At 41.8% G+C, this 26,981-nt stretch overlaps 2 long non-coding RNA genes across 2 annotated transcripts; both read right to left on the reverse strand.

Annotated features, from left to right (window-relative positions):
* Nucleotides 1-2,426: 2,426 nt before the first annotated feature.
* LOC111091685 lies at nucleotides 2,427-16,536 on the reverse strand. The gene is made up of 5 exons (XR_005376480.1): nucleotides 16,477-16,536; nucleotides 9,799-9,932; nucleotides 6,129-6,237; nucleotides 5,342-5,383; nucleotides 2,427-3,283 (listed from the first exon to the last, which is right to left on the reverse strand). It is a non-coding gene; the product is annotated as an uncharacterized LOC111091685 (long non-coding RNA).
* A 14-nt stretch (nucleotides 16,537-16,550) lies between these two features.
* Nucleotides 16,551-19,303, reverse strand: LOC111091686. Its single transcript, XR_005376481.1, has 3 exons — nucleotides 18,780-19,303; nucleotides 16,903-17,079; nucleotides 16,551-16,583 (listed from the first exon to the last, which is right to left on the reverse strand). It is a non-coding gene; the product is annotated as an uncharacterized LOC111091686 (long non-coding RNA).
* Between the last annotated feature and the right edge of the window lie 7,678 nt (nucleotides 19,304-26,981).

A 26,981-nucleotide genomic window follows, 5' to 3' on the forward strand; every position in this document is an offset into this window, starting at 1 on the left:
GTCTGATTTCTATGTCACTGTTGAAATTGAGACTCGTTGTGTTAATTTTGGTCATTGTCAATGGTGTGACATGAAATGAATTAGAACTATCCTAAGTGAATGTGTAGAAAGGAAGTCAGATCTTTTAAAATACTTATGACAGAACATGAGAGACACCTAACACTGGGAAACGAACAAGAGATGGTGGAAAGAGAGGTGGGTGGGGGGTTGGGCTGGGTGACGGGCACTGAGAGAGGCATTTGATGGGATGAGCACTGGGTATTATGCTATATGTTGGCAAATTGAACTCCAATCAAAAAATAATAAAATACTATGTCTATAAATGAAGGAATTTAAATAAATTGTTTTTCTTCCTGTTTTGATCTGTGGAAGTGAATGTTTATTGAAGGCCTATGGAGCTCAGGTGAACTCTGATGACTTAAAGTCAAATCAATACAAAATACGAAGAATGAATGGATGGGTAAGAAACCTGGATGGCCAAAATCAGGCACTTTGGTTTAGTAGGGTAGATCAGAGAATCCCAGGATCTTAAAGGTGGAAGGAATCTTTTAAAAGCCCCATGGATGGATGACTTATGGCTGGGCAAGTGAGAGGTCATAATGAAATAATGGCGCATTTTCAGGGTCACCAGCTAATAACTCAGCTTGAAGTGCAATCTGAGACCTACTCATCAAAGAGGTCCCACCATTAGGGTTCTTCCTTTTATATCTTGAGTGAAATCTGTCTGTGTGAAATCACCATCTAATTGTTTTTCACACTCTCTGCTAACAGGGCCATGGTTAACAGTGGCATATCTGCTCATGAAATATTATGCAGCCATTAAAGATAATATTTATGAAGTTTGCGTAATACACAGGAAAGTCACCAGAAGGTAACAATAAAAGAAGCAGGCAATAAAGCTGTGTGTGTAGTATAATGATGATTGTTTTTGTAAAAACCCTTAACTAGAAATATGAGAGGAAAAACATTGAAAGTATCTATATTTATATTTGAATGGTAAGGCTAGCAAGAGATATTTTCCTTTATTCCCAATTTCCAATACTTTCAACTTCCTTTATAAGCACTATTTATTTTTTCAAGATCTATTTATTTATTTGAGGGATAAAGAGAGAGAGAGTGTGGGGGGGGGTGGGAAACAGAGGGAGAAGGAGAGGGAGAAACCTCAAGCAGACTTCATGCTGACAGCAGAGCCCTAACCGGGACTCGATCCAATGACCCTAAGATCATGACTTGAGCCAAAATCAAGAGTGGCACGTGCAACCTATGGAGCCACTCAGGCGCCCCAAGCATATCCTGTTTTAAAGTGGAAAACAACTGTTCTTCTATGTTTAAAGATAGCTAAGGCCAAGTCCTCTTGCGGGGGGTCTAACGATGTTTTCTGGAACAGGATAAACACCGAGCACAGAGGGCAAGCCATCCACTCAAGAAATTAACATGAGGACACTAGTAGTCATCCTCTGGCCTTTCTTTTACCCAGGCCCAGGAGGCAGGCGAATGCTCCCCAACCCCAAGGTCAGTCTGAGCCCTGGAAGAGAGGCATATTTAACAGAAACAGTGGATGCCTGAGTAGCTCAGTGGTTGAGTATCTGCCTTTGGCTCAGAACGTGATCCTAAGGTTCCGGAATCAAGTCCCCATCAGACTCCCCACAGGGAGCCTGCTTCTCCCTCTGCCTATGTCTCTGCCTCTCTCTGTCTCTCATGAATAAAAACAAAACAAAAACAAACAAACAAAAACACAGCAGCAGTAGAGGGCATTTTCCCCAGAGAAGATAAATCCATCACTAGCATCCTCTCCAAGCAACAGGGAGCAGACTTGAGCAACACACAGGAAGCCTCCTGACACTGAAATTTGAGGGCCTAATTGAAATGGGAAAATCCTGTGCTTCTTCACACTGCTCCGTTATTCATTTAAATTGTGATTATGGAACATTCTAAAACATGTCAACTTTCACTGTCCCTCTGCTTACACTGAATCCAGAACACCTTTTCTTCTATCATGCCTTTCAGGCATCAAGGGTTGGATTCCCAATGGCCTTTCAACTGGCCTACTTGCTCTCCCAGAGGTGGATGCTAATATTTCCCTTCTAACAACTTTATTGAGACACAGTTCACAAGCAACGAATTGCACATTTTTAAAATACACACTTTGAAGAGTTTTAACAAATTTGTAGACTCATGAAATCCCAACCACTAAGAAGGCACTAATGTTTCCATCACTCCAAAAGTTGCTTTGTGCCTCTTTGCTTCCCATCCCTCCTGGCTCCCCCCACACCCCTCCTTCTTTCTCTGAGCAACCATTCATCTGCATTCTGCCATTATAGACATCTTTTATTTTCTAAACATTTCTATCAGTGGAATAATACAGGAGATATTCTTTTGTATCTGGTTTATTAAACTCAAAATAATGGTTTTGATATTCATCCACAATGTTAAAAGAAACCATTTACTGATGCCTTTCATTAATGATCAGTATTTCATTGTTTATTCACCTGTTGATGGGCTTTGGATCTGTTTCTATTGGGGGGGGGTGTTACAATGAAGCTGCTAGGAAAATTCAGTGCAAGTCTTTGTGTGGACATATGTTTTCATTCCTCTTGGGTAAATGCCTAGGCGTGGCATGGCTAGGTAACATGTTAGGTGTATGTTTGCCATTTGAAGAAAAAAATACTGTTTTCCATTTTCTGTACCCATAGCAGTGTGTGAGAGTTCTGCTGATTCCACATCCTTGCCATCACTTGGCATACTCAGCCTTTAGCCCCTCTGGTGGGCACACATAGGTATTTTGCTGGGGGTCATGCCTCTGAAGCCCATCCTGGTCTCCCTGGGAAAGAAAGCCCAGAGAAGGACTACTGGCACCCCTGGTTTGTTTTTCTCTGTGTTTGAGTGTTTATTCTGCTCTAGAAAAATCTTTAGACTCTCCATAGAAGGGCTTGACATCCACTTGAAAATGATTCCAAATGCTTCTTTTCCAGAGCTTCTTGTTCTGTCCTGATCATGAAGTGAGCCAGCATTCATTGAATTTCTACCATATGCATTTGCTAGGGTTGGTTCCTTCTGCAGATAGGATCGGGTCCATGACTTCCCTTGCTTCTTTCTGGTTGCTGGAGCAGTCCATGGTATTCCTTAGCTTGTGACCACATTGCCCCAATCTTGCCTCTGTCTTCACATGGCCTTCTCCCCGTGGGTGTCTTCTCGTCTGTGCATCTGTCTCAAACCTCCCTCTACCTCCCTTATGAGAGGTAGGGCATATCTCGATAATCCAGGATGACCTCATCTCCAGGTCCTGAATCACATCAGAAAAGATCCTTTTTTTAGGTAACATTCGCAGATTCTAGGAATTGGACATAGATATCTTTTGGGGCAATCATTTTTCAACCTCCCAAACTTGCTAAGATCTAGGTTCCAGGCTAGATACTATGTTGACTATTTGATTTCCTAAAAAAACAAAAAAACAAAACAAAACAAAAAAAACCCTGTGAAGTATTTTTCAGGTAATACAGGCTTAAGGAAGTATCTTGTTGAAATGCAGTGCAGTTTGAGGTAGAACCAGTCATCAAACCTAGGCTTTCCTGCCTCCCATAGTGTCCTGTGGCTCTCTGCCACAGAGATTTTAACATATCCCAAATCCTGAAAGTCCCATTGAAATGTCTTTAGTAAGTGGATTCTTGGAATTAGATCTACCAATTTTGCTCCATTACTGAATGTTCTAAATGGTACTTCGGTCAGTGGTTCTAAATCCTGACCACACAGCAGAACTCTCACAGGAGAGCTTTTTAGAAATGATTGATGCCCAGTTCATCCCTGAACCATTAAAGCCATATTCTGTGGGGGTGAAGGGTTGTCTAGCTTTTTTGAAAGCTCCTCAGGTAACCTCTTGTACAGCCAGCATTATGGAATGCTGGGGTGCGTTACCAAACCTGTGCCGTCTTCTATGCCGTCTATCATTTTCTTTGGAAGTACTCTGAAATAGGTCAGTTCTATTCAGTGATCAGAAGTTACCCTGAAATCTTCCAGTATAAAAACCCAATTCCTGTTTTATTTTATTTTTTAATGATTTTATTTATTTATGTATTTATTTATGTATGTATGTATGTATGTATCTATCTATCTATGTATCTATCTATCTATCTATCTATCTATCTATCTATTTATCTATCTATCTATTTGAGAGAGAGAGTACAGAGGTAGAGGGAGAAGCAGACTCCCCACTGAGCAGGGACCCTGATGTGGGGCTCCATCCTAGGACCCTGGGACCATGACCCAAGCCAAGGGCAGATACTTAACCAACCGAGCTACCCAAATACTCCCCAATTCCTGTTTTACATTTATCCACCAAGTCTTTGGAAACTACAAGATGAGTGACTTAGATTATCAGCTCATTGGCTTATCAATTTAAGTTCTAAACTGGTTCAGTACTTGACTCACTCTGGGATTTACAAATAAAAAAGTTCTAGGTGCACCTGAGTGGCTCAGTGGTTGAGTGTCTGCTGTTGGCTCAGGTTGTGATCTGGGGATCCTGGGATCGAGTCCCACATCAGGCTCCCAGCAGGGAGCCTGCTTCTCACTCTGCCTATGTCTCTGCCTCTCTGTGTCTCTCATGAATAAATAAGTAAATCTTTTTTAAAAATTTAAGTTCTCTATATAGGAATGAATGAATAATGGATGAATGAGCTTATTCTGTAGATCTGCAGACTTTCTCTGAGTCTTTGAGTCAACCATCACCAAGGTGCTTCTTGAAGAGAGAGATTCTTTTTTCTTTTTAAGTAGGCTCCACAAGGGTCTTGAACTCATGACCCTGAGATTAAGACCTGAGCGGAGATCAAGAGTCAGATGCTTAACCAACTGAGCCACTCAGGTACCCCAAGAGAGAGATTTGGTAGACCTTTATATATAGAAAGTTACGTATCAAAACTCCATCACCAAAAACTTCACACAGTAAGACAGAATGAAAGACATCAGTTGCATCAAAGGAACAGAGTCAATTGCAATGTTTCTTCTTTATATTAAGAAAGGCATCTTATTTTCTTCTTTTGCATAATTAGAAGTGGCTGGGTGGATTTCATCTGATTTTTTTCCTCTAAAAAAAACTGCCTAAGGTTAAAAGCTGGCATGGAAAAATTATCTCCAAAGTAAATATTTGAGAGACCATTGTAACACCTTAGTATTTGCTCCTTTGAACACAGTAATTAAGGCATTTAGATACCTATGTTGATATACTTCAAATGTCCATGTGGAATATCTTATTTTGTGTTCTGCATTTGTCGGTGCAGTTCCCACGTGCTTTTAACTCTGACTCTATTGGGTTCTTTTTTACTTGATATTTCATTATGATTTTTCTCACCTTACACACTTCAGCTGAGAAATTGCCAGTATTCAGATTTGTCTGAAAAAAAAAAAAACTTATTATGGGTAATGTTTTTGGTTTGCTCTTTTTTAAAAAAAAAAAATTATTCATTTATTCATGAGAGGCAGAGGGAGAAGCAGGCTCCATGCAGGGAGCCTGATGTGGGACTCGATCCCAGGTGTCCAGGACCAGGCCCTGGACTGAAGGTGGCTCTAAACTGCTCAGCCACCTGGGCTGCCCTGGTTTGCTCTTTTGTATGATAGAAGAGTCTATTTGCATATTTTCCATAGAGAACCAAGGGCTACTCAAGACTGCTCTTAAGATTTACTTTTATCTGTGTGATCTACACACGTTAGGAAGACATAGGAAAAGAAATTTGGTGTGGTTGCCAAGTAATCTGAGTATTTTCCAAGCTGAAGTCTCTTTTGCGGAATATTAAACTGATAGGAATAAGTTGTCATCAAATCAGATGTCTGAGTTGGGGTCTTATCAAACAGAAGACTCCCTGAGGGGGCCGATTCTGTGGAATATGCAAAGCTCCTGAATAAAGAATGAGTCATGGATCTGTTCTCTACCTAGATGCACAGAAAAATGGACTGAGGATACTGTGTGGTAATCATACAAGTTATTCCCTAGTGCAATTTGAGTAGACTCCTAAAAAACAATAGCTCCCTAGGGCACTCTTTTCTGAAAGAATTGTGCAACTTCATTTTTTCCAGAAAGGATTCAGCAGGGACATTTTTAAATATTTCCCCTCTGGATGTGCCGAGAGAGCAGTTCTCACCTATCTGAATGGTTGGGAAGAACAGTTCCAGAAAGTACAAGTAGAGGCTTGCCAAGAGAGTCTGCATTATTACTCTGTCCTCAAATGCTCAATGGGTAGAGGGTGTGGCCTGAAAAAAAGGGAACACATAATAATTTTCCATTTAGTCACATAATAAGTACATTTCCCACAGTCAGTTGATTTGGGTCATTTGGACCATTGCAGAACTGGAATGCTACCTACTTGACCTGATTTAGTTGTTAGGAAGGCCAAAAGCCAAGGAAACTGACATTTCAGAGATGAGTGATTTTGGCCAAATTTATTACTGAATCAGATATCTACAAAGCGTTCTGAATGACTGTTAAAGCATCAGGCTCGAAGTGCCCAGAAGTCACTGGTCAACTGGGCAAATCAGTGTAGTTACAGTCTTACTTGATCACAAATGATGGGTATTTCTCCACTTTACGTGACATTAAAGAGGGTTAGCCAACATCTATTACTCACTCTTTTGAGGGAAACACATTGCTTACAGAGATCAACAAATATTTATAAAATGTGGCTTTTGCCTTAGGGGACTTCACAATCTCCATGTAGGATACACCATTAACTCATTGATGGAGCTTGAATAAGTAACAAAAAATAGAGTAGGAAGATCTTTCTTTGGGAATCTTGAAAGGAAGGAAAGCATCCACGAAGGACAGGCATCAACATCCTCATCTTCCATGAAGCCAGCCACTAGATGTGATGAGTGGATGAAGAGAACCAAGGTTCACAGAGGATGAAAACAGAAACCAGAAAAATGGCACAGGGTAGGTACTTACTCTATGTTTGCCAAATAATCATAATCTTAAGCCACTACTATATGACTCTTTCAGTGAATGTCAAAATACCCACTTATATTTATTTAAACAACAACAACAAAAAAGGGAATGGGAAATGCATTAATGTTCCTGAAAAATTCAGAATCGCACATAGGCTTTGCTGGAAACAGGTACTCCTACTACTCAGGTTGCAGCCTGTCTCTCATTTCTGAATGTTGAATAAGACTCTTATTAACATTAGCTGGGTATTCTCTAACATAAATTCTTAGAGTTGGAAGAGACTCTAGAGAATACTTGGCAACCACTCCAAATTCCTCTTCATGTGTTGCTCTAAGGAGTATAAGCTAAGCATGACTCCTTGAACCCACTTTGGGTTGTGTCCCCATTTCTGTGCGCATCATTGTGGGTAGGAGAGATGAAATGTTCTGATTGGCCAGGCATGTTCATATGCTATTGCTATCCCTTATCCTGGGTGGTTATGCATGGAAAATGTGAAAATATGGTCTGTCCAGAAGAAGAGGCAATGGATGTCAGATCACAATAGAAAATAGACCTCCACTATAAATGCCATGCCTTGTGTATTTACTAAGAGCTAGGAACTGTACAAAGAGCTTTATAAATGGCAAAACATTTTATCTACTCAACAATCCTGTGAAGGTGGGAGGATAGTCAAAATATTTACAGTCACCTGTGAATCAGAACAAGTGTAGGAAGGCCCCCATCAACTTGAAACAGGATCCCAGAGATCCATCTTGTGCCAAGCACTAACCCCTTATTTACTGGGTCAGGAGGGCTTCTGGAGAAGGGGGGTCTTATGGGAGAGATCAGGGCAGCTGGGTGGTGGGAAAGCACAGAGGGCTTGAGACAGAGAGACTCATAATAAACTGATTTTTACTATTTTTAAAAAAGTTTTACTATTTTCTAATAGCTGACTGGCCATATTAATGCATACCAGATAGTTGATAGTCACAGATTTAGGGGATATCTCTAGTTTACAGATGAGGAAATTGTATCTCACAGAAGCTAAGTAACTTGCTCAAAGTCACATTAGTAAACTGTAGATCTGAAATTCAAAGCCAGGTGTACATTCTACTAAAACCCATGCCCTACAAAGAATTAGAGTAACCCAAAGATCCTTCATATATTATAATAAGAAAAGTCCATATATACCTATGTCTTGTCCTTGAATGAGAAACAGGAGGCTACTCCAAAAGACCCATGTGGCCCCAATGTGCCAGAATGGCTTTTATCAGTAAGACAGGACTCATGAAGATGCCCAGGATCCCAAAACTCCACCTTCCCATCATTCATTCTATCACCATGATTACTATTCCATTAAATGTTACATGATTATCTAAATGTTCAATGTCTGGTTCTGGGGATAATAAGATGTAAAAGTAATGGTATAAGCACTGGTCATTTCTTATATTATTTCATGTACAACTTTAGCTTTGCTGCAAAAATCCAAAGGAAAGAAAATGTTTTATTGGAAAAGTTGAAAGTTCTTTGAGCATATTTTAGCATTTGTAACTTTTATATTTTAAAGATTCATTCATTCATTCGTTTGTTTATTTATTTAACAGACAGAGAGCACAAGCAGGGGGAGCACCAGGCAGAGAGAGAAGGAGAAGCAAGCTCCCCACTGAACACGAAGCCCAATGCGGGGGGAGGGGGGGTTCTATCCCAGGACCCTGAGATTATGACGGGAGCTGAAAGCAGATGCTTAACCCACTGAACCACCCAGGTGTCCACATTTGTAACTTTTTAAAGGTTGGTTCTGGAATGTAAGCCACTCCCAGCCCTCGCCACCTTGTAAATTTCTCCATAGCAAGTATAAGCATTAGGGAATACAGAGTCTTTCTGCAACTTTTGATTGAGACGGATTTCATTCCCTCCCAAACACTGTGGTAGTCACCAGAAAAGCATGGATGAGTAAAATAATGTCTCTAGATTATAACTGTGTGGTGGAAACAAGTATAAAAAAATTTTGTGACAAATTGTTAGTTTTGCTAAATGTGAAGAGGTTTTACACAGTGGTCATCGAGGTCATGTTGCCTGGGTTAGAATTCCAGCTCCACTACTTACTGGTTCTATGAAATTGAACCTGGCATTAAATAAGCTCAGGTTTTGTTTCCTAATCTGTGATGTGGGGATATAATATCACCTTCATGTGGTTGTATTGAAGATTCATGAAACAATCCATGTAAGGCATCTAGCATAGTATCTGGTATATTTTATACCAAGTACTCTGAGAATAATCATGAAACAGGGAAATATGAGGAAGACCAGAGAATCAGTGAAGGCTTCCAGGAAGAAATATTGCTTAAATGAATTTTGAAAGCTATAAAGAATTGACTAAATAAAGAAGGAGGCACAGCATTAAGATAAGAAGTGTCAGTTAAGGATCATCAGTAAAGTAAGGTAAGAAGACAACAGACACCATGCTGTTACCAGGACACTGGCTAGTATGAAGGGAGTGACAAGATAGACAGAAGAGGATAAGATATATGGGGCCTGTGTGACATGCTTTATGTCTGTCCCTGAGTCTGTAGCAGTGCCTTGCACCATGCTCATGAATGAATGAGTGAGCAAATGAATGAACTAATGAAAAAAATATATATATATCTTACATTTTTAAAGCTATGAGGGAGTGGGGTGGTTGTGGTGGTGGAGAAAATCTTTGCTTCCAGCCCACCATATCCCCATGATAAGAAAGGCAGATTCTACAAAGATGCTGGCATTGGGCAATCCCATGACAATGGAAAGCTGTCACAATCACATGGCTGGTACAAGGGAGGAGGTAGTGTCTGCACCCAGTGGAGCTGGAGTGGGTAAGAAGAGCTATCATCATGGGGGGACACAGGTACTACCACACATGCTTCCCTGAAGAAGGTCAGGAAAAGGAAGCTATTCCTCCATTTCCTGCCTTTCTGGTCCCTCTGTCTCCAGATGATGTCTTCCATCGGTCAGCTCTCAAGGCGGCCCAAGTGTGCTTCTTTCCAAGCTGGACAGAGAAGAAGAGAGAATGGATGAAAATGAAAGTGTCAAATGGAAAATCCCCACCACAGATATCAAAATCATTCACAGATCTTAAGATGTGGTTGGTCTACTGTGAAGACTGCTCACTGTGACTTTAACTTCAACTGACTTGAATCCACATTTTAAAATTTCATAACATGAAACTGGGCCATTTTATTTCACCATACAGAAAAATAAACTCAAAATGGATTAAAGATGTAAATGTGAGACCTGAAACCACAAAAATCCATGAAGAGAGTATGGGCAGTTATTTTTCTCTGACATGAGCCATAGCAACATTTTTCTAGATATGTCTCCTGAGGCCAAGAGAAATAAAAGCAAAAATAAACTGTTGGAACTACATCAAAATAAAAAGTTTCTGCACAGCAAAGGAAACAATGAAAACTAAAAGGCAACCTGCTGAATGGGAGAAGATATTTGCAAAAGACCTATCTGATAAAGGGTTAGTATCCAAAATATATAAAGAACGGATATAACTCAACACTCAAAAATCAAATAATTCAATTAAAAATGGGCAGAAGACATGAACAGACATTTCTCCAAAGAAGGCACACAGATAAACAACAGGCACATGAAAGGATGCTCAACATCACTCATCATCAGGGAAGTGCAAATCAAAACTACAATGAGATATTATATTAAAGCTGTCAGAATGGCTAAAATCAACAACACAAGAAACAAGTGTTGGTAAAGATGTGGAGAAAAAGGAACACTCTCACTTTTGTTGGGATGCAAACTTAGTGCAACCATTGTGGAAAACAGTATGGAGTTGCCTCAAAAAGTTAAAAATAGAACTACCCTACAATCCAGTATTTGCCCTACTGGGTATTTACCAAAAAACCTAAAAAGACTAATTCAAAAGGACACATGCTGCCCTATATTTATTGTATCATTATTTCCAGTAGTCAAACTATGGAAACAACTTAAGTATCTATCAATAGATGAATGGATAAAGAAGATGTGATTGATATATATACATATATCAATATATTAATATATTGATATATATTAGCATATTATTCTATCAATAGATCTAATAATATCTTATTACTATCTCAATATATTAATATATTAGCATATTATTCAGCCATAAAAAAGAATGAAATCTTGCCATTTGCAAGAACATGGATGGAGCTAGAAAGTGTAATGCTAAGTGAAATAAGTCAATCAGATAAAGACAAATGCCATATGATTTCACTCATATGTGGAATTTAAGAAGCAAACAAATAAGCAAAGGGGAAAAAAAGAGTGAAACAGACAAACTAAGAAACAGACTCTTAACTATAGAGAACAAACTGATGGTTACCAGAGGAGAGGTGGGTGGGGGAGATGGGTGAAATAGGGAATGAGGATTAGGGAGGGCACTTTTCATAATGAAAACAATAGCAAATTAAATTTAAAATATCATAACATAATGATATATCATCAAAAATAAAAATCACAAAAGTTATCATGAAGAAGAGGCAGATTACTCACAAATAAAAGCAATTAAACTTAACATGGACTTCTCACCAAGCAGACTAGATGCCAGGTGACAATGACGAAGTAATATTTCCTAAATGATAAAGGGAAATAATTGCCATATATAATTTTATACCTAGATGAATTATCATCAACATTGGTGGAGGTGATGTGGGGGTGGGAAGGGGATGGGCAAAATTTTCTTTCCCGCAGATATACAATAACTAAGAAAGCTTACTACCTGTCTAAATCCGTTTGTTTACAACAACAAGATACTATAAACCGGGTGGCTTAAACAAAACATTTATTTCTCACAGTTCTGGATGCTAGGAAGGTCAAGATCAATATGCCAGCTGAGGGGCACCTGGGTGACTTGGTCGGTAGAGCCCGTGACTCTTGATCTTGGGATCATGAGTTTGTGCCCCGGGTTAAGTATAGAGATTACTTTAAAAAAAAAAATTTCTTTTTTAAGATTTTATTTATTCATTCATGAGACACACACACACACACAGAGAGAGAGAGAGAGGCAGAGACACAAGCAGAGAGAGAAGCAGGCTCCCTGCAGCCAGCTGGTTCAGTTCCTGATAAGTACCCTCTTTCTTGGCTTGCGGATGGAACCTCTTCCTGCCATGGACTCACACAGCAGGAAGAGACAGGAAATTCCCTGGTCTCTTCTTATATGGACACTAAATCCCATCATGAGGACTCCTCAAGCCCTCATCTAAAGGTGGCCCCACCTCCTGATAGCATCACATTGGAAGTTAGGGGTTCAATGAATTCTGGAGGAACACATGCACTCAGTTCATAACACTACCGCAGCATCCTCAATAAAAGAATATACATAAAATACTTTACAAGAAGAAAAATAGGGATACCTGGGTGGCTCAGTGGTTGAGTGTCTGCCTTGGCTCAGGGCATGATCCCGGAGTCCTGGGTTCGAGTCCCACATCGGGTTCCCCACAGGGAGCCTGCTTCTCCCTCTATGTCTCTGCCTCTCTCTGTGTCTCTCGTGAATAAATAAATAAAAATCGAAGAAGAAAGAAGAAGAAGAAAGAAGAAGAAGAAGAAAAATCAACCCAAGATGAAGGCGTGAGGCCAGATACAATGAAAACCCAGAAACTGGGTAATGTATGGTAAAAGTTAACAAGTATTTATTGATAAAACTAACCAATTCCTGTAAAATAAAGATAAATATTGAATTGGATTGTGTTTCTAAAAAGGTAGAACTTCTGATAAAACAATAATAAAAATAGTCTGTATTTTACATCAAACTGATGCTAAAATTTAGTTGACCGTGGCCCGATTTTTCTCATGGCAGTTATAGTTTCTTATAGCCTCAGGCTTTATATGATGAACACATTTATTCTCATTACCAGGTGACTTTTAAATAAATATTTTACTTTAGTACTGTTTTAGACTTACAGAAAAGTGACACAGACCCAGTTCCCTCTATTTTAATCTTACCTTCATATGGTACACTTGTCACAACTAAGGAATCAACATTTTTTTCTAATGTCCCTTTCCTGCTCCAGGACCCATTCATGACACCCCACTATAGTTAATCACTAAGCACAGCCCACACTCAAGGAGTGGAGAGTTAAGCTCCCTCTCCTTAAGGGACGATATCTACATCAATTATCTGGGATTCTTCTGTATGGTACATTTACTTCTTCTCCCTATTAATCATTCAATTATTCTTTCATATCAATATAGATTCCTGGATATTTATTTTATACTTTAGATTAAAATCCAACATTTATATTATCATTCAAATTGTTCCAGTTTTGGCCATTGAGAGCTCCTCCAGGTTGGCTCTTGTGTCTCTTCTACATGGCCCCATTGCTTTGTTTTTGAGCGTTTCCTTACTTTCTTGCTATTTCCAGATGCTCCAGGCTCATGTTGTACATTCCCTGCCCCAGCCCTAAAATCAGCCATATTTCCATGAAACCTGGTTTCTTTATCATGACTAGCTCTCAAACAACCCCAGTATAAAAAGAAAATTAAACTCCTGGGATCAGAATCATTTCCAGTTCCTCCTTTTGCCAACAGAGCTCTGTCTCATCAGAAAATGTAGTGCTGGTGGGCTAGCCCATAAATAGCACCACCGACAAAATGGTTTTGACCTGAGCAGCCCTTAAAAAGTCAAGATGCCTGGGCCACGCACTTGGGGATTCAGATCCAGGAGATCTGAGAAAGTGTTCAGATCCTTCAAGTTCCAAAGGTGATGGTGATGAGCTAATAAGGCTGAGGACAATATATAAATAGCTTTAAAATGTCTAAACTTTGACAATCTATCATTTATTGAGCAACTACTGTAGGCTATACATTTTTTTTAAGATTGTATTTATTTATTCATGAGAGACACAGACAGAGAGGCAGAGACACAGGCAGAGGGAGAAGCAGGCTCCCTAAGGAAAGCCTGATAGGGGACTTGATCCCAGGACTTGGGGATCACGACCTGAGCCAAAGGCAGATGCTCAACCACTGAGCCACTCAGGCTACCCACACATGATCTTATTTAATCACCACAACAACCCTAGAAATTAAGGTTATAATCCAATGTTAACTAAATCTGAGTAATTTGCTCATGGTCACAGAACAGGTGTGTCCACGCTAAAATAGTTTTAATCAAAGTCACAGCTTGTACTTGATTTTCTGTCATACTATTTCCCACATAAAAGCGTTCCTACAAAGTGGCTTGTAAAAGTAAGTAGCACTTCCTCTCCGTGGTTTGCTAGCCACTGGAAACAGGCCACTTTCCCTCATTTCATGGCCACTTGTCCTTTTCCACAGTAGCTGAAATAATATGCTGTGTTCCACTGAGTAGCCAAATCAAATTATCCTAGACTTTGATAAATTTGCCATTAAGGGCTATTTAGTGGACAGGAAGGAGAGCTAAAATAAGAATGGAGAGAGGAATTTGGTTTTATGTCCTCCTAATAACAAGGCAAAATTGGAGGCCCCCCAAATCATAACTAAAGTCGCAAAATAACAATGTGGATTTTAAGCCTTTTAAACCAATTTCCGAAAAGGTAGCAAATTTAGGGTTTAACTAATTGTAAAACTTCTGATCTTCCAGGCAAGGGTTCTTGACAAAAACACAGATGAGAGACAGAAAGAGACAGAGACTGGGGCACCTGGGTGGCTCAGTGGTTGAACGTCTGCCTTCGGCTCAGGTCGTCTGTGTCATGCCTCCATTTCTTCTGACTTCTCCTCTTTCTGACTTCCAGACGCTGAGGTCGGGCCAACCTATTAATCTCCCTACCTTAAAGTCAACTGATTTGGGATTAATTACATCTGCAAAATCCCCTCACAGCAATACCTAGATTGGTGTTTCATTGACTAACTAGGAAAATATGTGTTTACACCAGGGGCCAGGAATTTGGGGAACATCTTAGAGTGCTGCCTCCCACAGAAAAAGGGAGATAAGAGGAGGGGGAGACAGAACCATGGAGCAAAGTCATTTTGTTTTTATCTCTCTGATGTCTTTATTAATATTTCTATATTTCTTTCCCTTTTCTCTCCCTCTCTTCTCTAACCAAAATATCACCTGTATTGAGAGTTATGTGGTATGTAAAACTGAATCAGAAGATTGAAATGAATGCCCTTAAATTTATCCAGACCAGGGGTTTTCCAGCCTTTTTTTGTGACCAGTGGGGATTTTCCTGTTCCTAAAGATGGGAAATGGAAGAGAAGAGAGAGCGACCTGCTGCTTTGGCCTCCCTTCAGGAAGTCCCGGTGAAGCCCAGAAAAGGATCCACAGTGCCAGCCAACCAACACGGCCTCGAGAGGGCCACATCTCCTGGATGGGGATCCCCAAGTGTTCCTTTTTGTTTGGATCTGAGGAGGTCATGTACAGACCATTCATGGAAGGTGAGGGCATGGAACCAGCTTTTCTCCCTCCAGGACTGCACAGCTCTACTTAAGCGTAGGGTTCATACTTCATACCTGTGCTGATGTGCACTCTTTATTTTTAATTTTTTTTATTTTTCTAAAGATTTTATATATTTATTCATGAGAGACACACACACACACACAGAGAGAGAGAGAGAGAGAGAGGTAGAGACATAGGCAGAGGAAGAAGCAGGCTCCTCACCAGGAACCCAGTGTGGGACTAGATCCCATGACCCCGGGATCTCACCCTGAGCCAAAGGCAGACACTCAACCAGTAAGCCACCCAGGTACCCCAATAATCTACCTTTTAAAATGACACAACACACCTGGGGAGACCAGAAAGCAAGGTCACCTGAAGCACATTATGATGCCTGTGGGTCTACAGGCACTTTTGCTTATTCACTGCAGCACGCTGTCTATTCAATAATTAAGCAGCCTAGTAGGAATCCGATAATCTCAGCACATATTTGTGACAGTATTCAATGTTCATTATACGTCAGAACATTCATATCACTAAACTTTTCTCATAGATGCATCTGAGAGATGGCAGTTTTGTTTTTTTGGTTTTGGTTTTTTTTTTCTTTTTTTGTTTTTTTTTTCTTGTTTTTGTTTTTGTTTTGTTTAACAAAAAGCCGATCTTCAGGCTCTGAACAAGAAGTTGAACAGCTCAGAGTGAAGGTGACTAATTTCAAGCCTCTGGATCTTGAAAAACTGGAAGGTGAGCTCTCCAAGATGAAATAATTAATGATTTTTGGAGCAGCCCATTGCAAAGATACCCAAATATTGCAAAACATGGAATTTGTGTTCTCCTTCCCTTTGCTACAACACCCTCTGTGCTCCAACAAAAACAAAATAAATGAATTGACTTGATGTTGCGCCCGATAGGAAGTTCTGACTCAGTCCCATTGTTCCAAATGTTAATACCCGATAAAGAGACATAAAATAGAGCTCATTAAAAGTCTATTCAGTATAATATAATACAAAGTATAGACTGGAAGATGTTTATTTTATTCTTTCCGTAGTTTGTTATATAGTTGTTCAGTAATATAAAGTTGTATCTGTGTATGTTATTGTCTGTATAGTGTATATTAAAGGCATATAAATTATCTATAATAAAAAGACAATTCAGTAAAAATCAAGCAAAAGACGGGCACCTGGGTGGTTCAGTCGGTTAAACGCCTGACTCTTGATCTCGGCTCAGGTCTTGATGTCATGGTAATGAGTTCGAGGCCTGTGTTGGGCTCTACACTGGGCATGGAGCCTACTTAAAAACAAACGAAAAAACAAAAACAAAAAAATGAGCAAAAGAGTTGAACAGATCTCTCACCAAAGAAATAAATAGATGCAAAGATGTTCAACATCGCTAGCCAGGAAAAGCATGCAAATTAAAACCAAATGAGACACTACCACAGGCCCATTAGAATGGCTAAATTTTTAAAAATTGACATTACTATATGCTAGATCTCAAGTCTAGACTTGTATTTAAAAAAAAAAAAGTGACACTACTAGGTGTTGGTGAGAATGTGGAGAAGCTGGAATTCTCATGCATTGCTTAACATGACAGAACTTTCTTCTCTTACATATCTGGAGGCCAGAAGTCCAAAATCAAGATGCAGACAGGATGGCTGTCCCTCTGGAGGCTCTGGCAGAGAATCTTTCCTCTTCTGGCTTCTGGTGGCTACTGGCATTCACTGGCTTGTGGCTGCGTCTCTCTCTGGTCTCTCCCACAGGTCTATCTCTAAACTTCCTCTGCCTCTCTGTCATGAGGACACAGGAGATGGTACTTAGAGCCCACCCAGATAACCCAGGACAAAGTCCTCCCCTTGATCCTTAACTTCATTCACATCTTTGGCCACGTGAGGTAGTTTTCACAGATTCTGGGGAATAGGATGCAGATGTATCTTGAACCCACTACACAACCCAGACGTCCATCAACTGGTGAATGACTAAACAGATGGTGACAGGTCCATACAGTGGAATATTACCCAGCCATAAGGAAGAACTAGCTACCAATAGGTGCAATATCAGTGGATGCCTTTCAAAAGCATTCTGCTAAGTGAAGGAAGCCAGGTTCAAAGGCCAATGTATGATTCCATTTGTATGATATTCTAGAAAAGCAACACTGTAGGGATAGAAACCTGATCAGTGGTTTCCAAGAGCCAGAGGTATATGAAGGGGCTTGACTTCCAAGGGGTACAGAGAACTTTTGGGGGTGATGGAAATGTTAAATGTGTTGATTATGGACTTGGTTACATGACTGCATACATTTCAAAACCCATGAAACCACACATTTAAAATTGGTGAATTTTATGTTATATAAAGTTTACCTTAATAAATCCACTTTTACAAAGCATATAAATGAAATGTCTTGCATTTAATTGGTAATTTTTTTTGAGCTCCTGGTATGATCTGCCAACGGGTTATAATTTTTCATGTTGTCCTGTAGATTTAACAAAGTTTGGAAAATTTCTGTCCCTCCTTCTGTGCCTCTGCCTTAGAAAACATTATTAGCCTCTGTGAAGAAGAGAAGAATTCTATACCAAGATCACATTCCTTTGTGTGGCAAGGGAACCCGTTGTTTTTGGAATGTCTTGTAACTCCCCAGCCCTACACATTTCTTCCCCAGCCACTGCACCCATCTGATTAGTTCACGGGCCCTCATCTCTCTCCATTTAGATCCCCACTCCATAGCGACACCAAAATTCTCTTCCCAAGGACCAAATCTGTCATGTAAATTTTAGGCTTAAAAATCATTTTTGCTCTCTTTCCTCCTGTAAAATAAATTCATATGCTATGCTAGCTAGAATTCTTAATAGTAAACTCTTAAACACGGGTTCAGCCTCACCATCGACCACCTTCCATAAGGTACACTCCGTGGTTCTGGCTTCTGAATCTCTTCCGATTTCTTGCATACAGTGCATTTCATACTCTGTGTTTTTGCTGATGTTTTTTCTGGTTCCCCATATTTCCTCCTTAGCCACCCACCTTATCATCCACTCATTGGCTTAGGCCTCAGCCACCGCTGCCCACCTGTGACCCCATCCTTGTGTCAATGGACACAATGGGATGGGAGTCCTCCAAAGGTTTGCACCCTGTGATTCTCAAACGCCACTCCACAATCAACCCACACTCCAGAGATTCCGATTGGATTGTTACAGGCGTTGCGAGGCATCAGAGAAGCTTCCCAGGTGCCTCTAACCTGTAGCCCGGTGGGTGAACCATTGGCTTTGGCCAGAGCTAGCACGAGCTAGAAGAGGCTTCCACTCCCTGGGGGAGGTGTGGCTGGACACCAAGAAGGTAACCACAGTGAAACCGAGCAACGCAATCACAGTGGCACCGCTGGGCTCTGTTGATGGGGCAGATGCCCCTGGAGGCGTGCTGCCCTGAATTCAGTGGCACTTTAAAGTAATTCTTTAATTAGTCCCATCCGCTCTGTAAATGTGAAAAATAGCACTACCTGTGTTGCAGACGTTCCATTTGGTTTCGTTTACAGGTAATGCTTGGGGATCGCATCCAGTGATTACCTCCCAACAGTCCCGGGTGACCTTTGTCCATCGAATGGGAAACCCCTACCTTCAGACACCCGATGCCAGCTTTCCTGTGCCTGCTGTAGGGGTAACGGACCTGACGGGCCCCCAGCACGCACACACACACACACACACGCACACGCACACTCACACGCACGCGGCAGGCAGGGAAGGCAGCTGGAGAGCCTGCGCCCAGCGTCCAGGCCTGCGGGTGGGGGTGGGGCCAGTCGTGTCAACGGGGCCTCCTCGCGGCGGGGTTCGTGGGCAGGGTCGGATCCCTTTAAGCCGCATCCGCGCCTGCCTGCCTGCCTGTTCCGCACGCACGTCACTCTTTCCTTCTCGGGGCCGGGGAACTGAGTGCAGGCTCCTCGGAAACCATTCGGAGAAGCCCCTCCGCAGCGCGCCCCAGCAGGGGGCTGTCGCCGGCCGGGTGACCGGGGCGCGCCTCCCGCAGCCTTCGGGGCCGCGCAGCACCGGCCTCGCCCTCGCCCCAGAGCCGGGCATGGGAGGTCCGGGGGAGCCCTCGCCCTCGCCCTCGCCCAGCCCAGGATCTCCCCGTGGGAACGCGCCCGCGGCCGCCCCGCCGCGGGGCCCGGAGGCGCGGCCTGTGATCGCATGTTCCAGGCGGCAGGCGGGCCCCTGTGATCCGCGGCCAGCGTCCCGGGGAGCGCGCGAGCGTCCCGGGCCGCCCGCCTGTGATCGCCCGCCAGGGCTCCCGCGGGGGGCGGGGCGCGGAGGGACCGGCGACCTCGGTGTGCTGCGGCCGCCCCCAGAGGCCGCGAGCGCCCAGCTGCCCCGCGACACTGGCCGGGTCCAGGGAGGGCTCCCCAACGCCCCCGCAGCGGGATGCCTGCTGCCCACTCACGTCCGGGCACTGCCGGGGCGCGGGGGGGGGGGACGCCCCATCCGCAGCCACACGATGGGCGGCGCGGCTGCCGGTCACGTGCGGAGCAGAGGAGCCGCGGGATGCGGGATGCGGGAGGGGAGGCGGGATTCGTGCAGCCTCGCGGTCAGCAGGGCCCTGCTCTGCCCAGCGAGAGTCCAGCCCGCGAAGACCGCTCTGGCGTGTCTTTCTGGTTAATCCAGGGTGGTTATCTGAACAGGTGTGAATCGCTTAGCAAGAAAAGAAACATTTCCCCCCCTAAACGACTCCCTGCGCCATCTCAAAGCCCACAAAAGCCTCACATTAGCATTAGGTTGTGCAAAGCCACCTGTTCAAATAACCCAGGCAAATAGAGAAAAACAGCCTGGGAAGAAGAAAAGAACACAAACCACTGCAAATACTTGAAAACAAGTCTAAGGATTAAGCTTCATCAGAGCAACAGGCAGGAATGGGGAGAGGTGTTTCCCGTTTGTCACACAAACTTGCAGGGGCTATTTTTAGCAGCCTATTTGATTCCCTCAGATGGTGAGATAGCAGTTTTCGCAGCCTTGTCAAAGTAAGAATGCGGTAGGGAAATCCAGCCTGCTCTAATTCAGCCGTCGTGCATGTTTAGAAATCCTGATTTCAGGCAGCGGGTGAGCAGACCCGGCCTTGTGACCGCACGACAGCAGGTCCTGGAGAGGCCGCGCCTGTGGTCGTTGGTTCTGTCTGCTTCCGTCCCGAGAAAACAAAAACACGATTTCATCAGCATTACTTTTCAATATTTTTGAAATGTTATTTTTACATTTGTTTTGTGGCGTAAGAGAAAAGCGGGGGAAGGACTGGAACAGTGCAGGGAAAGGAGCCAAGAGAAACTCGACTGGGGGAGAGTGGGTAGGAGATCAAACGTGGCCGTGGCAAGGCTGGGGGAGGACGGGGCCAGCACTGTGGGAACAGAGCCCATTGATGCAATGGGAACGTGGGTGAACAGGGGCCCGAACCAGCCTCAGATCAGGGCAGGCGGCCTGTGTCGCTGACCTGGCCAGTCCCCGGGCGATGGAGTGTCTGTCTGAGAGCCAAGGGGCACAGCTCTCCGGGGCCCACCGGCTCAGGGGCTCAGTACCCCGGCCCGTCCACGCACCAGGAGCATCCGCAGCATTTGGAAGCTTGTGCAATGCAGGCTCTCGGCCCTGCCCTCTGCTCTATATAGCACATTAGCAAGACTCCCAAGTGGATTTCATGCACATTAAAGATCCAGAAGCACTGATCTAGACCACTCAGGGCAGCGAGGATGCTGGAATGGCCTGCCCACAATGCCCCAGCCCGCTTGAAGGAGGCCCTGCATGGACCTGTTGCCTGACTCCATCCTCAAAAAGTCTACATTTAAAACAAAAAAAAAAAAAAAGTCTATATCACCAGGCAGCACTGGTGGTAGGAGTAGTCCTGGGCCTGGGAGGCCCTATTTGCCAGTGAAGAGGGGCAGCGGTGGACAGAACTGCCTGTGCCCTCTGGGGTGTCCTTATTGTGCAAAAGAGGCTTTTTCAGGTGTGGGCTGTGGGTGTGGGCCGGCCATCCCCATACTTTCTCATTTCAGCCAGAACTCTGAGAATCCAAGAATTCTAAATGTGAATCAGGCCTTCCAGGTGATTCTGAAGGATTCTCAAGGTGGGAGGATAAAACGTTTTTATTAAACATTATGTTAGCTCTATTTTTAGCTTTACCTATTTAGATATATGATATGTGGGCCTCCATTTGTTCTCTTGTTGTGAGCCAGAAAATATTAGGGGTGGGTCCTGCCGGTAATAGATGCTTTCTACATTAAAGCAGAGAAAAAACAGGGAGAAATAATTGGTATAAATAGCACACTTAGTACATAATACATAAATACACGTCTCCAATCAATGATCTAAAAGTTTAAACTCCATCTGAATTTTTGATGTTGAGATGCAGGTGACAGTTGTTGGCTTGAAACAAGGATCAACTTGTTCAACTAATACTCAGCATGAAATCCATTCATTCTTTCAACTGACACTGATTATTCTTCTACTATGGTCCAGGTGCCATGTCTAGCCAGGCTCTGATAAAAGAGAACTGGCTGGCCTCAAAAACTCCCTTGGCACCTTAGGGAGAAGAAATCTCTCTTTACTAAGCCAGTCTGGTTCTTCAAGTTCCTTCTCCCCATAATGATCAACTCTAAGTCACATCCTACAAGATCCTCCCACCAACTATGACCCAGAGTGGATTTGAAGGATAATTCAGCTTAATAGGCAACGGTATCAAGTGGGTGGTGGTCACATTTGTATAGCTGGCTCTACACAGTGATGCCAAATTCAACTGCCAATGTGTTATACAGGATAATTGGCAATTTCCTTATTGTGTTTGGTATTATGCAACATGATTGTTGAAATATCTTCATTAGTAAGGTTTCCCTGTTGTTTACTAAGGATGAGTTCTTCCCTTCCAGATGGCTCATGAATACCACTTCATGAGCCATCTTAAAATCATGTGTGGTGTCCATTGCTTCTTCCATTTGGGAGAAACCAATATGGTAAACTCATTCACCTAAAATATTAGTGACTTCATGTTTTACACCTTCATAAGAATACAGTCTCTTGGGGCACCTGGGTGGCTCAGTGGTTGAGCATCTGCCTTTGGCTCAGGTTGTGATCCCAGGATCCTGGGATAAAGTCAATCCCCCATTGGGTTCCCCACAGGGAGCCTGCTTCTCCCTCTGCCTGTGTCTCTGCCTCTGTGTGTGTGTCTCTCATGAATCAAAAAATAAAACCTTTAAAAAACAAAAAGAATACAGTCTCTTATTTTTAAAGGAAAGAGCACAAGGGAAAGAGCGAAAAGTATCCATATGGATGAACCACCAATGATAGCTCTTTGAGCATCAATGGGAAACCTGTGTAGAGGATTTTCCCAGGACTCCTTAAATCACAGTGCATGGGTGGGTACCTGGTCTACCTACTTAACATCCGAGCTTTGAAGAGAGGCTCCTGGCACTGATGAAATCAATATAATGATATCTTTATCAAGTAGGGGTAACTATTGCTGGCTTCAACATGGAACTGATTCTCAAAAAGGCTATACTATCTCCATACAAAGACCATTAGTCAGGATATTCTTTAAGCTGGAGTCACGTTCTACTTAGTGGGAGAGGGAACAAAGGTGAGAAAGCAAGGAAGAGAACCCAAAGCTACTTACAGACAGCTAACCTGTCCTCCTCCATGGGCAGTACATGTTGATGCTCAGCCACAGACATCATGGCTGAGCTGACTTGTTGATACAGTCTACCTACCCATCCTTTCCCCAGGAGCCCACCTGCTTGAGAAAGACCTGAAAGTTCAAATTCCACCAAAACAAGTAATTGGCTTAGATTCTTAATTGTCATCTGCTTTTCTGTCCCCACATATATGAATCAAGAGCTCGAGCGTTATTACAAAATGGGGAAATATCAAGTTTCTCAGGAAAATTTGCCTAAACATTTCTCTTTGTCCAATAATTTGATTTTAGGTGCCTCCCCAAAAGACATGTGGTAGCAAATTTAGACCCATTATATAATTTAGAAGCCAAAATTTCAGTAAAAACTAGATGTGATACACAGCAGACCATTATTGTCGCTGTTTGGACATTGCATTGATGAAGTAGGTTGTGTTCATCACTGGTAACTTGGTTTCTTTCTTACCTCTTTCATCGTGACATTCATATCTTTATAAAAAAGATGGGATCCCTGGGTGGCGCAGCGGTTTAGCGCCTGCCTTTGGCCCAGGGCGCGATCCTGGAGACCCGGGATCGAATCCCACGTCGGGCTCTCGGTGCATGGAGCTTGCTTCTCCCTCTGCCTATGTCTCTGCCTCTCTCTCTCTCTCTGTGTGACTATCATAAATAAATTTAAAAAATTTTAAAAAAATGATTAGCTTTAAAAAAAAAAGATTTCTAGGTTTTAGAAATGTATGATTGTCCTAAAAGTGTTCAAAAACTGTTTTTGGACGCAAAGCCTGGTTATGTCTAGTATTTACATGGCCTGTACTTGTAATGGGAATGACGTTGAAATTTTCAAACTGGCCAGATGTTGCTAGAATAGGAGCACTGGAAAGATATGTAGACTATGATACAAAACTTCTGTGAGGAAGTATACAAGTCATGAGCTAACGGAGTATCTGATGTACAGATATTGAAGGTAGGAGAGTCTGTGTGGACAGATAAGACATTATTCATAAATAAAATATAAACTCACTATGTAAACTGAAAGAAGCACTGTGACTTCTCTTTACGTAGTTTCTGGACCTTAGAATTAACCCATGCTTGTTGGGGGTAATTTGGAATGTGAAAATTAAAGAGGAAAATAAAAATAAGCAATAATAGAACCAGTCAGAAATAACTATTGTTAATATTTTGATTACTTAATTTCAGAGTTTTAAAGATACAAATGTGCTTTACAAAATGTTTAAAAGTCAGATGATTTTTCTCATTTAATATTATAAGATGAGTATTTACTGACATCATTAGCACAAGAACCAATGTGAAGTTAAAGTGATTTTAAAAAAAAAAGTCTACAATAAGAACCAAAAGGCTAATGATTGCAATAGATTGATACACCACTATCAGAAAGGTGAGGTCAAATGATAACCAGGTAATCTTTGAAAAGACTATTTTGTTGGCTTCTTACTACTTTATCGCATGAATATAACAAATTTGGAATCTTTCTGGAATATAGCTTATTTCCATTTTTGATATTATAAGTAATATTGCAATAAATGTTTGAATGTGAGGGGTTTTTGTTAGAATTTATAGTTATATTCTTGGAGTATATTCCTATAAATTTTTGAGCCAAAATATAGGACATTTTAAGGACCTTAGCATGTGTTACAATGTGATACTTCAGGAAGTTTGTAATTCACACCTCCACCTGAATTTTTGAAAGTGCTTGGTTTACGGTCTATAGATACAAAAGTAAGTATTGTCTGTTTTAACTTTTGTGAATTGGAGAAAATAAGGGCCCCTCATAATTTTCACTATATTCACCATAAAACAGCAATGAAGAAAAACTAGAAATATTTAGTAAAAGAAATCAGATTTCAGTAAGCTATAAAGTGACCAGAGATGTTCATTGGTTTGGTAAAATCAGACACCCCTATTTCTCAGCATTCTTTCAAACTGCCAAGGTGAACTTACTTTCTTGAAATTGGTTTCCTGTTTGGAAGAAGGGAATTCTAGAATGAATATCCTTGTCTTGCGTGCTTGCACGTTGGCTCGGTAACTACATTGATAAGTCGCATCAACATAGCAATGATGCTGTCGTATCAAGTTCACTGGTGGCAGGATCAGATGAGTTAAACTAGCTCTTTAAGAAAACGAATGAGAAGGAGTTAGTTTATTTTCAGATCAGAAAAATGCATCCCAGAATAAGCTTGGTTGGTACAACTCTAGAGAGAAATATCTATGTATCCCGGGGGAAAAAAGAGAGCCTTCTGGAGAAGCTGAATTTATACCAGAACCCATAGTTTGGAATCATCCACAGTGCTTCTGTCGAATAGCAATGAACAGCACTTTGTTTCAACTGTCCGTGGAGGCTCCAGGCATCCACTCCTAACTGTGGGTCTGTGATGGACAGGGGCATCCCACAGGTGACCGCTCCCTCCAACAATGGAGTGAATAACAGTCCTGGAAATTTGGCCTATAGTGATTCTGCATTTGACATTATTATATCCCTAGAAGATCACATAATGCTGTAACTTACTGACGTGAAAAATAATTTTGTTAGCAGGAGGCATCTTGATTCCACATGCTCCCTGGTGAAGAAGGGCTTTCGCTTCCAGCTAGCTGGGAACCCTGCAGGTGGAAGGGAGCTGTGCCAACCATACTCACAAAACTAAAAATGTCTAATGAGTTTTATAGACCGCATAGACTTGCTTATCTGGATGTGGAGTCTTCACTTTGTGGTTGAGCTGAGGAACATTTATTTTTTAACTTTTTGTTTTGAAAAACATTTATGTCTACATAGAAGTTGCAGTAGTCATATAATGAACTCCAGTGTATCTTTCATCCAGGTTCACTCCAACATTTTTAATTACATTTCCTTTCTCTCTTTATAGATAAGTTAGATAGGCAGATATATCGTTTCTGATCCAAGATGATATATGATATCATGTATAATACAGTATATTGCATATATATAATATAGTCCTTTTTACTGAACCATCTAAGTTACAGACATCATAACCCTTCCCGACTAGATACATCAGTGTGTATTTCTTGAGAACAAAGACATTCTCTTACATAACATGGTATGAGAAAATAATGATACAACTCTATTATCTACTATAAAGATCTCATTCCAGTGTCACCAATTGAATCAGTACTGTTCTTATTAAATTTATTTATTTTTTGATTCAGGATCACACAATGCATTCAGTTGTCATGTCTTTGCGTTTAGTCTGAAATACTTCTGCAATCTTTCATTGTCATTGACATTTTTAAAGAGTATAGGCCAGGAGGAGCCTGGCTGGCTCAGTTGGTAGAGCATGCAACTCTTAATCTTGGGGTTATGGGTTCAAACTCTGCATTGGGCATGCAGATTACTTAAAAATTAAAAAATCATTAAAAAAAAAAAAGCACAGGCCTGTTGTTTTGTAGAATGTCCTCAATTTGGATTTGTTTGTTGACTTAATTGAGGTTGTGCTTCTTTTCCTTTCGTGGAGAGGCAGAAGCGCCACAGGAATGATATGATGTGGTCATTGCCTCACACATCAAGAGGCAAGGGTGTCAGTGTCTGCCAAATTTTTCTACTCTATTTTTTTTTAAAGATTTTATTTAACATAGGCAGAGGGAGAAGCAGGCTCCTTGAAGGGAGCCTGATGCAGGACTTGATTCCAGGCCCCAGGATCTCGACCTGAGTGAAAGGCAGATGCTCAACCACCGAGCCACCTGGGTGCCCCAGACTTTTCCACTTTAAAGATACAGTTCCTCCCTTACGATCTAATCAGTCTGAGAAGGTACTTTGTCTATGAAAATGCCCTGCCTCCCTAACTCCCCCAAACCCATTAATCGTATATTCATTTAGCAGCTGATGTTGGGCTTTATCTGAATTTTTTCTGACAATGATGACTGCAATGTAGTACTTTTTCTGTCAATCCTTCCACATGTATTAGTATTTTACTGCCCCCCCCAGAAAAACAACAAAAAAGCTTTCCCTTTTATCTATCACCTATTTTATTAGAATCAGTATGAATTATGGATTTTTTAAAAGCCCTTGTGTTATAAATTG

Source organism: Canis lupus, chromosome 22 (assembly GCF_011100685.1).
Source record: "Canis lupus familiaris isolate Mischka breed German Shepherd chromosome 22, alternate assembly UU_Cfam_GSD_1.0, whole genome shotgun sequence".
Lineage (NCBI taxonomy): Eukaryota > Metazoa > Chordata > Mammalia > Carnivora > Canidae > Canis > Canis lupus.